The 16206-nt window shown below is 30.6% G+C and overlaps 1 protein-coding gene across 4 annotated transcripts in view; it reads left to right on the top strand.

Annotated features, from left to right (window-relative positions):
- Positions 1-16206, top strand: part of LOC147068245 (cell adhesion molecule 2-like) — a 52624-nt gene that overhangs the window by 23385 nt on the left and 13033 nt on the right. The window lies entirely within an intron of this gene.

Here is a 16206-nt window from a genome sequence, read left to right on the forward strand (position 1 = left end):
CACTGCTGGATGAAGGGTTTCGCAACGTGATTCTACTACTATCGGTTTAACGAATTTGTGATATTATACCTATTTCTATCGTCCTTATCATCATCGACCTGGATCCATCCACTGGTGGATAAAGGCCTCCAAAGCCTGATTCTACTACTTTCTGTCATATGAATTGCTGTATTTATCAAAATCGGTGATATTACCTATATTTATCTACATATTCATATCGTCATCATCATCAACCAGGATCAATCCACTGCTGGATGAAGCGTTCCGTAACTTGATTGTACTACTATCGGTTTAACAAATTTATGATATTATACCTATTTCTATCGTCCTTATCATCATCGACCTGAACCCATCCACTGCTGGATAAAGGCCTCCCTAGTCTGATTCTACTCATTTATGTCATTTGAATTGCTGTATTTATCAAAATCGGTGATATTATATTACATCTATTTATATTGCCCATGAGCCTGAATCAATCCACTGGTGGATGAAGGCCTCTCTATGTTATTATTATATTGGCTATATGTATATCATATTGGCCGGGTAACAAGTACAAGCTCGTAGAGCTTGGCAAAGAATCTACCACGGCCTGTCAATAATTGACTGGTATAGTGGTCAGAAGTTTATTTGGTTATCTCCAATCGCCATTTTTTATTCGGAAAGAACAAATATGTATACATACTCTTAGTAGAAGCATCCTATTTTCGACAAAAGCCGATAGCCAAAATTAACGCAATTTGTGAAGCGCTTCAGAAATGTAAAAAACTACTAGTTAATTTCATTATAATTCGATATGATGCACGAGGGTCAATTGGTAAAGCACATTGGTATGAATCCGGTGGGTGCGAGTTCGAGTCCCGTTGGGCGTCGTATTTTTTTCTAAAAGATTTTTTTTCTTGGTAGGTATACATATTATATCTGAGATATTTTCAAATTATAAATGATCATCTACCTATGTTAAAATTAATAAAGTTAATATTCTATACATTTTCTGTAAAGTTTCCTATATTTATACCTATATGATATCAAAGTAAATACAGGTGTAAATTGTTAAGATAAATGACGAAATAATAAGTTAGTATTGTGTTAATGATAAGATTTGTAGACTATTAATATGAACTGTAGACATATTTTTATGTTAAGCTAAGTACATGTTTCGTACTATTACTATAATTCAAAAGTATTTTTTCAAAATACAGCCTTATAGAAATCACATATTTGCTTTTCCATTTGAAGATATGATACAATTTCTAGAGAAGTAATATTCCGGGTATATTTTTTACTGGAATAAATAATATATGAAATTTTCTTTTGTACTTCAAATGTCCACAAGAGAGACTGCTTCTCATTTTTGTCCGTATGGGTAATACATTTTCACAATAAACGGGTTCACAAAACGGTAAAAACGATATTGTAAGGAATCATAACATTATACGTTTTGTAATGTGTACATGTTACTATGAATTCAGAGTGATTTATTTATAGTTGTACTGAGAATTTAGATGTATTTATTTTGGTAAATTTGTTACATTTTTCATCAGTATGAAATATAACTAGGTATATATTTTCATGAATACTTTTCAGGCCTCTTCAATAATAAAGTGATAAATGTTAATATATATGTAATATATATTATTAGATGTCTATCAAAATGTATTTCTGTCCACTATTTTAATTCTTGTCTATTATCTTACCGAATAAAAAGCTCGTATTACAATACACTAAAAAAACCTGTGCTCACAAATGTATCGGAAATCTGGACATTATTTTTTTTAAATGAATATTTTTGATAATAAAATTCTCGGCTAATCAGCAATGCTATTATTATTTGCAGATACTATTTTATAATGCTGATCTCTATCATATAGTTACATACCATAAATAGACTGCAGCGCAGTTCAATCAATTCCGATTGAGAGACTGCGATGACTAGGTCATGGGCATTGTAATATCAAGCATTTCGATATGACGAAGAAGAAGAAATAGACCGCTAATAGTTTGCTGGTATAATGAGGTATGATACTGAAAAACCGCTTTTTTGAATAGGGGTAGGTGGAGAGAGAAAATGATAGAATATTGTTGTTGCGCTTTTGATGATGGGGGTAACGACATCCGCGTATGTATTATTAGCAGCGCCTGAGTAAGCTATAGAGTAGGTATGGTGAACCTTTTTACGTACACGTGCCAAAATTTATCAAATATTATTTTTTGACTGTCTGACGTGCCGAGAAATTTTTCCGAGTAATTAGAGCAGGAAAAAAATGAAAAAATAGTTATAAGAATTTTTTTAAAAAAGTTCAAAAATTATAAGAAATTGATTTCCTGAGTATTTTTACTATAATGTCTACTTAGTTTGGTTATTTACGCACAACTTGACGCCAAAATTTCTCGGATCAGATGAGGCATCCTCTCGCTACAGTGGTCTCAAGCATTTTAAAATGATTGTAAATCGATCAAAATCAGAAGTTTGCGACACGGTTTACTCCGCCGCCTGATGAGGTCAGTGCTATAATATTATTATGTGTGACACATAATAATAATAAGGATCCATCTATGTAATTTAAATTAATTATAATGCTTATTCTTCAAGAGTATCAGCTGCGTGTTACTTTTTATACAATGAGATCTGTCATTCATGCATGAATTTCGTCGTTTCTGTTAACGCAACGATTGATAAATATTATTAAAAACTGAAGAAAATACGCATTTTTAATATTATATAATATGTATTTAGGTATCTGTAAAACTTTTTGTAAAAAAATACTTATCTATTTTTTTTCTCTTCAACACAAAACATTTACGTGCCATAGGTTCGCTATCTCTGCTATAGAGTCTGATGTCTGCGTTTAAATCCCGTCGGTTAGGTTAAATTTACATTAAGTATGTCTTTTTAAGAAATGTATGAACCTGGATATCTTTCCACTTCTTTTTTCTTGTTCTCAAAATAAAGATTGCGTGAATTGTTTACAATAATTGATACTTCCGAAAGATGTATTGAATTATTTAAACAACACAGTTAATAATTATTACACTATCGAGTGATTTAAGATATTTTCATCTTATTTTACGTTTAAGTTTAAGTTTTCATTTTCAAATATTTATTATTATTAGAAAACGTGGAAAAAACTAAGTAGGTATATTGAAAAATCAATCTTTTATAATTTTATTTTCCAGGATAATATTGCAAAAAAAGTTTTTTATTATACCTATGTTTTCATTTTTAAAACAAATCTATCTGCTTTTAAACATTTTAACAAGCTGGAATCTTTGATTTAAAATAATAATTGAGCATTGGAATTCTCTTACACTACCTACCATTATTTTGGGATATAAGAAAGAACTTAAACATTTTATCAAAAAAAAATATGTTAAAAAACATAGACAAATAAGTATGCTATGACATAAAGCAATCATTTGCTAAATATTATTAATTCATTTCTGACAAACATTAATAAAACGCGCCCACTTTTTATCAGAAGTTTTTGATTTATTGTATGTATCCTTTAATGATCACGCATTTAATTTTTTTTATTCCCCTACTGGCTACACTCTCACCAATAAACGTCAATTTTTTGCGTTGACATAATGAAATAATGCCTATTCGTGTTCCACACTATCCTTCTTCATTTCTAGTTTCGAGGACTCAGTAGCGGGTAGAAAGAAAGGAAAATAGTAAAGTTCGTTATTTAAAAAATACATATTTTTAAGAATAAAATATCTTCTCTATTTTCGTATCCATCACTCCCAACGATTATGACTCTTTATAGATATGTCTATTTGCAATCTCTCTTACCGTTTGAATAACCTGAAGGTGGCCCGTAGCATCATTTAATAATTATTCATACTACCATTTAGACAAATTCCCATAATTAGGTCAACTATTCATGCTTTAACGCCCACGGTGGCCGCGCGGCTTAAGCGTTGGACTATCACGCCATGGGTCCCAGGTTCAAATCCTGGGTCTGGCAAGTACACATATTGTTTTTCAATTTGTGTGTGAGTCAGGGTATGGACCTAATAGGTTGAGCAAGTGGCTGACATTCATTTCTCGTAAAAAACAAAATCTGTCAATACAAACCTCCACTCTGTGGAAGCCCATATGATCCTATTAGGATCGGACATGGTCGGAGGATTTATGCTTTTGGGGATGATTACTCCCGAGGACATATTATAGAGAGCCGAAAAAATGTAACTTTATCATTAAAATTATACCACACAGTTTTTACCAAACGCTAGTTGTTATACTAATGTTCAGTGGATTAGAAGATAGAAATGCATTCAATTTAATAATGAAAAGATGAATTAGTTAGGGATTTGGAAAGAACACGGCAGTTTCCATTTTTTTCAAAAATGTTATATTTCTATCTTCCTATATTTTTTGGAAAATGTATTTATAAGTATTGGTTGTATATTAATAAAAAAAGACATTTTAAAATACCTCTTTTATGGAATCTGATATTTTTTTACAAATTATATGTCACACATTGCACACATCTTTTGAAAATGGAAATTGCCGCTTTTATTTCCATACACCTCGGTTATTATTAATGTGAGATCGATATATTTCCTTACTTAAAGTTTGGTTTATATGAGAGATAGATATTGTAAAATTGTGGTTATATCTTTGATTTATTTTATTTACATGTCCATTTTAATATTAAATTTTACATATTATACATATAATGGTTCAAAAGTATCTATGTAATTAATAAAATAGAAGTATGTTAATTCATTGGTTTATTTTATATTTTTTGTAAGAACGCCACTGTGCAACTTATCCCGGTGGCGTCATGAGAATTCCGGCCTTTGAAGTTTGTGTTGAAGGAATTCTTCCAATTTACGTCATAAATTATGAAATCGTGAGATTTTTCACATTGTTTTTAGATGTGGCGCGTTGTGAGAATCCCTTTCGAGATCAGCTTTGCATGTCAACAGGAAACCTTGAAAATGTTTCACATCGGAAGAAGAGGAGCAAAAAAGTAATGCCGGAAAAAGTTCAGAGCAGGCAGTTCAGCTTTCAAATGCAAATCTTAACGCAGGCCCCTTTATCTCACTGTAGAGGATGTTGAATCATCACAATCCCTTTGATCCAGCTACGTTTAAACTGTAAATATTCCATTTTTTTTCAAATTCATATGAAAAATTTTGGGTTCGAATTCATAATTTTTTTTATTATACTCGTATTTGTGAGTTTGATTTTGGAGTGACCGACGAATAGTTTACAGAATTCGCTTTGAAACCTTTTTAGGATTATCTATAATATTTTTCTATATTTTTTTTTATAGTGTAGTGGTTTTATAACCACTATAATACTTGTACATAGAAATATGCGGTGAAAAATTACGTAGGTTTATTATGTTTGACATTTTTATAATCATTGGCCAATCGCTGTAACGCCATAATACTCTTTTTTAAAATAAATAAATAAATATCATTAAACTCTGGTTAAAGAATGTTTTGTACTATTTGATTTCGATATAATATGTTTGAATGACCAGAATTTCATTCAAGATTTATACATAAATGTTACATTTATAATAGATCTTAAAGCTACAAATATGAAAAGTAAAACCCGGCTTGTTATCACAGATTCATAATATATGAAATAGTATAAAACTTTAAATTCAAATTAAAATTCAATTTTCATCAAGTCGATAGAGTTAATTTCTGACCATATCCGATCCTAATAGAATCATATGAACCTCCATGTGGGGGTGTGGAAGGTTTACATTAACAGATTTTGTTTTTACGAGAAATGGATGTCAGCCACTTGCTCAACCTATTGAGTCCTTTATGTCCATAGTCTGAATTATGGTCCATACTCTGACTCATACGAAAATTGAAAGCAATATGACGTGTACTTGTCAGACCCAGGATTTGAACCTGGGACCCACGACGCTATCGGCCGACCGCACGGCCATCGTGGGGTTACCTACGATATTATTTTTTGTACTCAGCTCTTTTAAATGTAAATAGCAATACTTGGGCACACAATACAGTCATATATTTACAAATAAAACCAATGTATTAAATTATTTATTATATTTATTTTAAAATTAAATTGTAGTATTACGAAAAATATGTTCGTCACAATCCACACAACTTAATATTATGTGAGTGTTTCACAAGCATAGTGAACCAAGTCCATTCTGGTTATATTTGAGTAAACTAGGTTTAAACATAACATTTGAGTATTTTTTATTCTGTATGGGTTATGATTACAATTATAAAGTGTTATTTTGAGTACATTTAAGTAATTTTGTAAGGAAATCATACCCTTATAGAATAAGACATATTATGTTTGAACCCAGCTTACTAAAAAATAACCAAAATAGACTTGGTTCACTATGCTTGTGAACCATTCATGTATTAGTATACTTATTTAAAAAAATGTAATAATTAATTTCACAAATTCAATATTTTAGTAGTTAACTATTTTGGTTAAAATACCGTTATCAAAATATGATATTTTGATTTTGTGAAAAATAACAAGATCTCTGTGTAATCGAGAATTCTCGAGAAATAATGGGAAAACTGATTCTTCGTTCCTCAACATATTTTTCAATTATTTTTATAGATTCTCATCTCAGATATAGCTGCCCGGACAGAAAAAAATCATTCACCTCAAATAAAAATTTCTTCGTAAATCTCGAGATATAAATTATCGAGAATCAATAATTAATATTCCTTAATTTTCAAATATCTTGTATCGAAATAAGTCGAGAAATCACAAGCTCTAATTAGAAATAGGGATATTAACTGAATTATCTTGATTTAACAATTAAATTAATAATATAAGGCATAACTTTGGTGATAGCACTATTGACAATGATATTGCAGCTGAAATATATATTTATATATAAAAAACAAAGAATCTTGCGATATAATTTATTAATTGATAAATCTATCCAAAATCTACCATCTTGAATAGTTAAAATAATGTAGAATTAGCGAAAACTTTGTTGACAAATATACAAAAATATATTGCCAAGAGATTCGGTGGTTCCTTAATCGTAATTAATGATCATTTATAAAATGCGTATCACTTGAGCGAAACCCGTGTGGTATTTTTATATCTATTGATAAAGATATTTTATATATAATCAAACAAATAGGTATTTAATTATTTATTTTAGTTACTTGCTCAGCTGTTATATATTATGTAAACTGTAATGTTGTTTTACCGTAGCAAGTATAGTACAGTTTGTACCACAGCCATGTCGTTTCTGGTTTATGGTTGCTTCTAGTGAGTACCATACCTATTAGCATTGTGATACAGCGGTTTGGCTTGAGAATTAGACCCTCAGTTAAAAGCATATTGACCGGTGTAGGCATAGTTGTAGTTATACGGTATATGTTATATTTCTTAGGTTCATAGTTAATAGACGTATGTAAGAAAATGTTATAAATTAATTTTGATCGAATTTTAGTATGTTAATAAATTGACATATGGATGTTTTTGATAACATGACATAATTATAATATATAATACACAAAAACACATATTACTTTATAAGATACTCACAAATTATTATTTTAACAAATTTTTAATAATCCTTAATTGAACATAATCTAAAAAAACATTTTTGATAGAGTTTTTGCAATTATATTATTTATTTATTAAAAAAAAAACATTGTGAACATAACAAATCAGAATTAAGGATGTACACAACACGATATATATATATATATATATATATATATTATAATCCTGCTGTGTAGAAGCAAGGGAAAGTTAATGCAATTTAATATAATAAGTATATGTTATCTTATTGTTTTTTTTTATCCTACAGAGAAGATTTTTTATGAATTACAATTCATTAACTCCTTAAAGTTCGGGTATACATTTCAAGTCCACTATTTTGATATGTGTTCCAAAGCCAAAAGTATTCCAAGTATTTATTGATTTCTAATCTTTAAATTTGTATTATTTATAAATGATAAGTGTTATCTTAGTTTTAAAAAAGTAGTTTTTTCATGTTTCCTTGTGGTTTTTGGGTTGCAAGCATTGACTTATACCGGGATACTTTTTCACATACAAAATCTTAATATTAAAGAGGACATATTAGCATATACGATAAAAAACATGAATGCATATTTTCTACATTAACATTTTTTGCAATGTAGGTAGATTTAATTTTTACACTATAAAAAATATGACGTGTTGTATGTTGTTTACATCTGTAGACGCTGATGAAAGATGCGAATGCAAATTTTTAATAAGCAACCTAATTGAAATTTAAGTGGAATTCATTTTTCAACAACACTCGTTTTCAAATGCATGGAATTTGTCTGAGCAGGGAGATTTTCGAGGGCCTTTGTTTTTCACATGCTGCATCCATTAATAATTAAATGGCTGTTTATACCTTGATACATGACTGCATTTGGTTATTGGAGATTGTTGAATGCTTATATTCGAATGTATATTATGATATAGTTTCTTGAGACACCAGTACTAGTTGTCGAGGATTTAGTTACATACATAAAAATATTTTTTTTATGTATTGAAAACAGTATTTAGAATAGTAAAAATGATTAGAATAAATTGTTCATAGTGAATTTGTATACCCAACTTATTAGGTAATCTAAGAAATATTAATAAATATCGATTATAGAATGTGTAAAGTAATTGAGTAGGAACCTCTGGAAAGAACAAGCACATTCCATTATAGCCATAGTTATGGTGCATTTTGTATGATGGAACCATACTATTGAACTAAAATGTCGCGTCAAAAAGACCAATACGGCTTTTACACGAATGAGGAAAATACGATGTAGCCGCGGCTTAAACCTGAGGAATCATGAAAAGAATAGTAAAATATTATGTAGTTTTATTATTTTAATAATGAAAATGCAAATATGACTTTGATTGATCAAAATTTCGAAATGTGCATGCATATGAAGCATGCTTTGTATCAGCTGAAAAGATAAAATTAAAATGAGATGATATCAAGAATGCAAAAAGTTTAAAGAAATAACCAGGAGCTAGAAAGTTGTATAATTAGCAATATTTCTCAATTCCAGTTGTTATCAGAAACAAGTTTGAACTCTGGACTCCATTCCTGCGTAGAGCAGCAATTGACAGCGATATGAAACAGAAAAAAGAAAAGCAGAGAAAGATATCTTATGAATAGAGAATACAAAAAAAGAACATAAAAATGAAAAATCGTTGAACTTATTATGGTAAATAATATATTTATGGACCAAAAATAAGATTTACTTAACATAATAAAAGTACAGTATTCATCCCTTTGCTAATGTATTCCGTAAGAAGTTCGGAAGATTTTGTCTTGTCGACTTTTAGCAAATAAAACATATTTAAGAATAAATATTTTTCAAGGCAGGACGAAATCAGTTTTCCACAAACATCATCCCCGCTATATTGGCATTATTTTTTTGATGCCAATTTCATAAATATTTATCAAAATATGGATTTATTGCCAAAGCAACCAACTATTAACTCGATCAATATTCAGCGCATAGATTTCTGAGGCATTTTTATAACTTGGTTGATTTATTGTGGGAAGGCAACCAGAAAATTGAGTAGGATTGTATAAAATAAATTCATTTACATTTTTCTATTTAGACTTGTTACATCCAGAATATATACAACAAATGAGATTATTTATTTTAAAGCAATTATAAGTACAAAATAATATCATTATTTTTTAAATGCAATATTGTAATACACCTGCTAATAAATTATCAATTTCTTTGAAAGTATAATATTTCATTCAGTATAATGCACTACTATAAAATATAATATTACGAGATATATTTCTGTAAAAATAGCATTTGCCGAATAAATGCACCAAGAAAATACTTATCTTTATTTAATATCATATTGATTATCTACAAATGTGTGGTTGAATTATTTTTAGACCAGAATTATTTTCATAAAATATCCAATGAGCAGTGGCCGACCTACATTAATTTCATCACGGTTTTAATTTATCTCGAGTCATTCCAATTAGGTCGATCCCTTATATTGGGATATTTCAGGAATATAGAATATATAATTATAATTGGACGTCTTAAGCCGAGCATGCTGCGTCATCAATATCTCTATATATATAAAAATCTCGTGTCACGATGTTTGTGGTCGAACTCCTCCGAAATGGCTCGACTGATTTTTATGAATTTTTTTATGTATATTTGTTAGGTATGAGAATAGGTCAACAAGTATATTTCATACCGCTAGGTGATTAGGGTATCTCTATCCAGAAAAATTTTCTTTTATTTTTTGACAATTTTTTTTTTGTATTTTTTTTATTATTTGGCATAAAAAATACCTATAACCTCAAATTTTCACTTTCCTACCCCCATCCTCCCATTTTTTAATCGCGATTTTATTATTTTTGTATGAACAAATTTAACCGCCGTTCGTATTTCAAACAGAACGAAATTATTTATGTTGTTGAATGACAGATGGCACTACGTCCGAGAAGAATTCAAGAGAAGCGTCGCGTCATTTTGACATTTCATTCGGCAAATCACAACGCAGTGCGTGCAAAATTTTGTACGATTTATTTTAATTTATCTATTTTTATGTGCATGTATTACAGTGCACAATGCCAGCAAGACGCAAGGGGGGCCATTTGGGCCGTCGAACGAATAAAGCAACAAACATGCGAAATAGTAGAGTAGAAAGAACAGACGAACAAATCCAACAAGATAACAAAAACGTGCGTGTAAGCATGTCGCAATTGCGTGCATCTCAATCACAAGAGGCACGAGCTGAACGAAATCAACAACGACAATTGGAACGGAGCCAAGCGCGCCGGTTCGTAGTTAACACACGCAGAGTAAATGACCGACAACGCCAACAAGTACATCGAACATTTACATCCGCTTCGTTCCTTCAACTAGCATTCGAGTACGAGCCAGATATTGAATATTCCGCTCATCCGAAAGTGCTGATTGGTGCTATGGACAAAGAATGTCCCCATTGTCATGCGCTCAAATTCAAACATGAGTCAGCCGGGATGTGTTGCGCATCAGGAAAAGTGCAACTACCAGAAATTGAGATACCACCAGAACCATTGAACAGCTTGCTCATTGGCACGGTTCCAGATTCAAACCTGTTCCTGAAGTCCATTCGCACATTCAATTCATGCTTCCAAATGACTTCGTCCGGAGCAACAGAAATAGTTCACAATACTGCGGCAAATGGTCAACAATTCCATTCTACGTTCAAAATCAAAGGTCAAGTATACCACAAAGTAGGCTCATTGCTGCTAATGCCAAACGAACCACATACATTTTTACAAATCTACTTCATGGGCGCGGCGGTGAGGACATCAATCATGTGGATGCACGTTGCGGCTACAATAGCCTCAATTCGCCTAATGCCAGGCGCATCGTCGGCAAACTGGACGCCCTGTTGAAAGAGCACAATGAATTATTGAAATTATTCAAAGCACACATGCACGAATTGCAAAGTGACAATCACGCTATTGTCATCAATCCTGATAAAATACCAGCTAGAGAGCACGTACGTCGATTCAATGCGACTGTTGTTGACGACATTGCTGGAATCATGGTTGGCGACCGCACATCGACGCGAGAAATCGTGATTCGAAGAAGAAACAATAATCTGGAGTTCATCGCTGACACACACCGTTCATACGACGCTCTCCAATATCCGCTAATTTTCTGGAAGGGACAAGACGGATATTGCATAAACATTAAACAACGAGATCCTTTCACAGGTAATTCATTCATTATGAACATCATTACTCATTTTGAATTGAGTAAATGAATGGTTGATGTTTTTTTGTTTTTATCGGCGGTCATCGTCTACAGTGCTCTATTCCTCTTTCTGTCATAGATCCCATCCCCACACACTTACGATACATTCGTTACTTTTTATTTAACAACCAAAATATTCACTAGAAATAATTTATATGGCAGAACAACGTTTGCCTGGTCAGCTAGTAATTCTATAATAATATAGTGATTTAATTTTTTATAAAACAGGTCTTTATTTTGTAATAAATACATTAGGTAGCACATAGTATGAATTGTATACTTTTTGTCATATTATTTGTTTTATAAAGGATTAAAATTAGACTAAAGGCTAAATATAAATACTATAAAATATTCAACTGAGTGTAATTATATTTTGTATTAAGAATTCATAATAATTTGTAAAACATGAATAGTCTAGTAGAAAATCCTAAAAATATGGACCGAGTTCAGTCAATCTAACTGAGTGCCTAATCACAAGAGTTATCGATCCGTCTATGATTCATGAAATTTTTTACTAATATCTACGCTACCCAAGATATGTAGGGACCTATTTATATTGAAAGATTTTTCAAACGTTGTAATTTCAATAAAACACAATCTAACATTCTTATATGTCATGTAGAATGTATATTGACTTATTAGTTGATTAAATTTTAACAAAATACAAGCTCCTCTAGCTGCCATTTTGTTTGGGTTTCTGTTCTCTTTCTTCCGCTGATGATACTCAAGGTACGCAGGTCTTTCTGTTTACCACTAAACCACTGAAACCGTCGTCTTTGCGTGCACCCGTTTTTTGGCCTATTGGTCGTCGGTGGTTAATCATGTATCACATAGTCTATCTATGGTGGAGGTATGGATATTATTTCTATGGTCTATCGATTATGGGGGTTGGGTCAAAACCCATAAAAAAATAACAAAATAAATCTGATGATACTACGCTCATTAAATACCTTATGAAACTTATGATTACTGTATTCTATATAATTAATGTATTTAAATATTATGTAAATGACTTACAGTTAATTTAAATAGGCATAATATACAGATCGGTAGCGAGATAATCACTAAATAAATAATATATTTTTGCAGTGATACATGGATACTAAGAAGTAGACAACATTTGGGAGGTAAATATAGAGGCTATTGAATCAGCTTGTAGAGACCTTCATATATTAGTGGATTGATCCAGGTTGGTGATGATAAGTTTAACATTACCTAATTTACAGAAAATAAAATTACTTTATAATAAATTTATTTCAGAAGTAAAAATAAATAAACTTACATATGTAAAAAAAGTAGATATTTAAGTAAAATGCGGAGTTTTTTTTAGGTTTAATTTGATTGAGCGACGAACACAATTTGAGTACCGCTGACATGGTAAAAGGGCGGGTAATCCCAGATTACATCGTTTTAATGGTATTCCTTTTCAGGTTGTAACTTCATTAAACATTTGTTACGGTTAAGGAGACATCAAAGGGTCTTTTTAAAAAGTGAATCTCTTGACAAGTGTCGCCGCGTAGCGAGAAATCCGATTATGCTCCAAGAATTTTCTACCTTACATAAGTGGAGCCTTCAATCTTTAAGGTAGAGTATTTAATTACTCTCGTTCTTTTAAAGCAGCCGCAGCCTAGCAGGTTACCTAGAAAAAAATACTTATAGTGCCATTTGCGAAATATATTTATCTCATCTAAGTTTTCAGTAATTCAGTTAATTAATATTAAAACGGTATGCGTAGAAGATTATTTAATAGTATTGTAAGTAAGTATTAGTGGCGAAGGGTACCTGTTGAAGGTAGGTAGGTAGATAACAGAAAATAATCAAAAACAGCCATATTTACAAGACTTGAATTTGAATTATGTTCATCTTCAGTATTTTATTAGACGAAAAATATTATATTTTACTTTTTTATAATTGTTATTAAACGAAAAAAAACAATAGGTTCTAGATAATAAAAAATACCCATGCACGATTCTAACTCTGGCTAAAATTTGACTGTCACGGTAGTTGTGCGTTTTGACCATGAAACCATTTGGCATCGAGTCCAGTGCGCCTAAATGAATGTAAGTATATATTATTGACAAATATCTTGGACATACATTCCAGGTACATAAATACATTCTAGGTCACGCGATAGTATGACGCTGGTTTTGACATTGTGTATCTGTTACATTATGTGTGAAATCGTTTGTATGTGTTGTATGCGTGAAATGTTCGAAATTACTTGCAGCCATTTTTTTTATTGTATTAGTCTATTAATGCCACAGCCTGTAACGTAATAGTGCCGCGTACGTGTTGGTCTGGTTAAAACAATTTTTATTAAGAATGTAAGCATTAAATAATAGCCTAGTATGAAATATTCGCCGCTGGTAGGTAAATATTTATTTATTTTATTTCTGTGTTTGTCACCCATGTGACAATGAATACTTCAGTAAATTTTTATTCAGCATAATAAATAGATGTATTTATACATATTATAATATATTAATTGGTGGAAAGCCACGGTTGTACGAAGAAGTATTTTAATTCTTGTTAATTATATTTTTTTTATCCTGGTATCAGTAGTTTAGGAAAATGTTTCATGTTTAATAACAGAAAAAGATATGTTAAAAACTCACTTTAAAATTGGTACTTAATTTCATCACCATTGTTTTACCATCGTTGCGAAGAATGTCTTGCGTATGTAAAATATATATTTTTTTTATTATGAAGTAATCAAAATGGTTAGAAAGTCTTCTAAAATGTTACAATTACAATACATCTTTATAATGTATTACAAAATACTCTCATTATTTTATATATTGTAACATGATACCTTAAAATATTAAAGAACCATCACACTATTTATTTATGCATTGTCCAAAAATTTAATTATTAACTATTTTTCAGTGCGTAATGAGAATGGCAGCAACGCTATTTTCATTTTTATCTCATTTCACACATTTCATGCTTCAGAATATAGTATGTATGTAAAATTATATTTAAGATATTTGGATATATATTGTCATTAGTTAATTATTTTATGGTGAATAATACACACATTGTTATACCGTTTCTAACTTGCCATAAGTAGAAATTACTTTATTTGATTTAACTCATATCACAAAATATGATAATACTATTTGTCTGTCTTCTGGTAGTAAATACGTAGAATAATTTTAATATTATCCTCTCCCGTATATTAATACTAATATTGCAAATATTTTTAAAGTTTGATGTTTGATTAATATAAAACTGACTAAATCGCACTTTACATTTAATTTAGAGTGACGAGTTTAGTTTAGACGAGCAGTTTTTTTATGTAAAATTACATAGATAAATACTCGTATGGATTCAGTATATATTAAAAAAAAAAACTTTTTATCTTCGGATAATTTTGTATAATTTGAACTAAATTATACTCATATTTTGTATTTATGGTAATGTATCTTTTTAAGTTCTATGTAGCATAGCTAAAACGATTAAAAAATAATGATAAATTTAAATAAAAAATAACGGAGATACAAACAAAGTCAAGTGAACATTTGGAATCTTGGAACGTTTGGAATAATTGCTTTATTTAGTTATTTTACAAAGTAGTCAAGTTTCAAAGTAAAAACAGCCTCAACAAACAATACGGATACCTACGTCTTAAATATTACTCTTTTCAATTAAAAAAATAAATATTACTTCAATATTTATGATTGCGTCGATTACTAAAGTTTTCAGTTAGCTGTGATTAAATTAGCATTCAAAGCAGCTCTCATTTCTGATCCGAACATTTAATTCGCAACTTTATTGCAACATCCTCTGCAGCGGGGATACATCTTATCCCCGTTTTTCGTTTGGAGTGGTGCCATTGCTTCGAATAAGTATTATTGCCTCTCTGGATAATTGCTCACATAAAAATCTGACGCACAAAGAAACGTTGAGATTGCTCAGTAAAAACATCCCCTTGTTTTTCCTTTAAAAAACATACTTTTGACATTGAACACTACCACATCAGTGTCGTGCCTAAATATAAATGACTGAGTATTAGAATATAGATATTATATAATAATTTTTTCATGCACCTACCTAATTATTGCACCGTTTCGATTCAATACGTTTTTTTAGAATTATTAATAACCATGTCCTTGTTTTTTCAACAATCACAAACACCCAGGCGTTTAGAAAAACATATATATATATATATATATTGTGTCCTCAGCGGGAATCGAATCCAGAACTCTTGGATAGAAGGCTAGCGCCTTACGCACTGCGCCGCGAGAGCCGCCAATATGTTATATACATTTAGTATTACTTGTTTATTTTCATATCGATATAAAACAGTAGGTATAAATCGCTCGATCGTAAGTGAGTCCTAACCTAAATGGTTTTCGATTAATTAAGTATGTAGTTTCTTATATCTCTCAGCGTACAGTCATAAAACAGCTTTAGTCGATCTCTACAAACCGTCTTGCAGATTACCCATCAGCA

Source organism: Rhyacophila brunnea, unplaced genomic scaffold (genome assembly GCF_057557595.1).
Source record: "Rhyacophila brunnea isolate RB1 unplaced genomic scaffold, BYU_Rbru_1.0 scaffold_3, whole genome shotgun sequence".
Taxonomy (NCBI): Eukaryota; Metazoa; Arthropoda; class Insecta; order Trichoptera; family Rhyacophilidae; genus Rhyacophila; species Rhyacophila brunnea.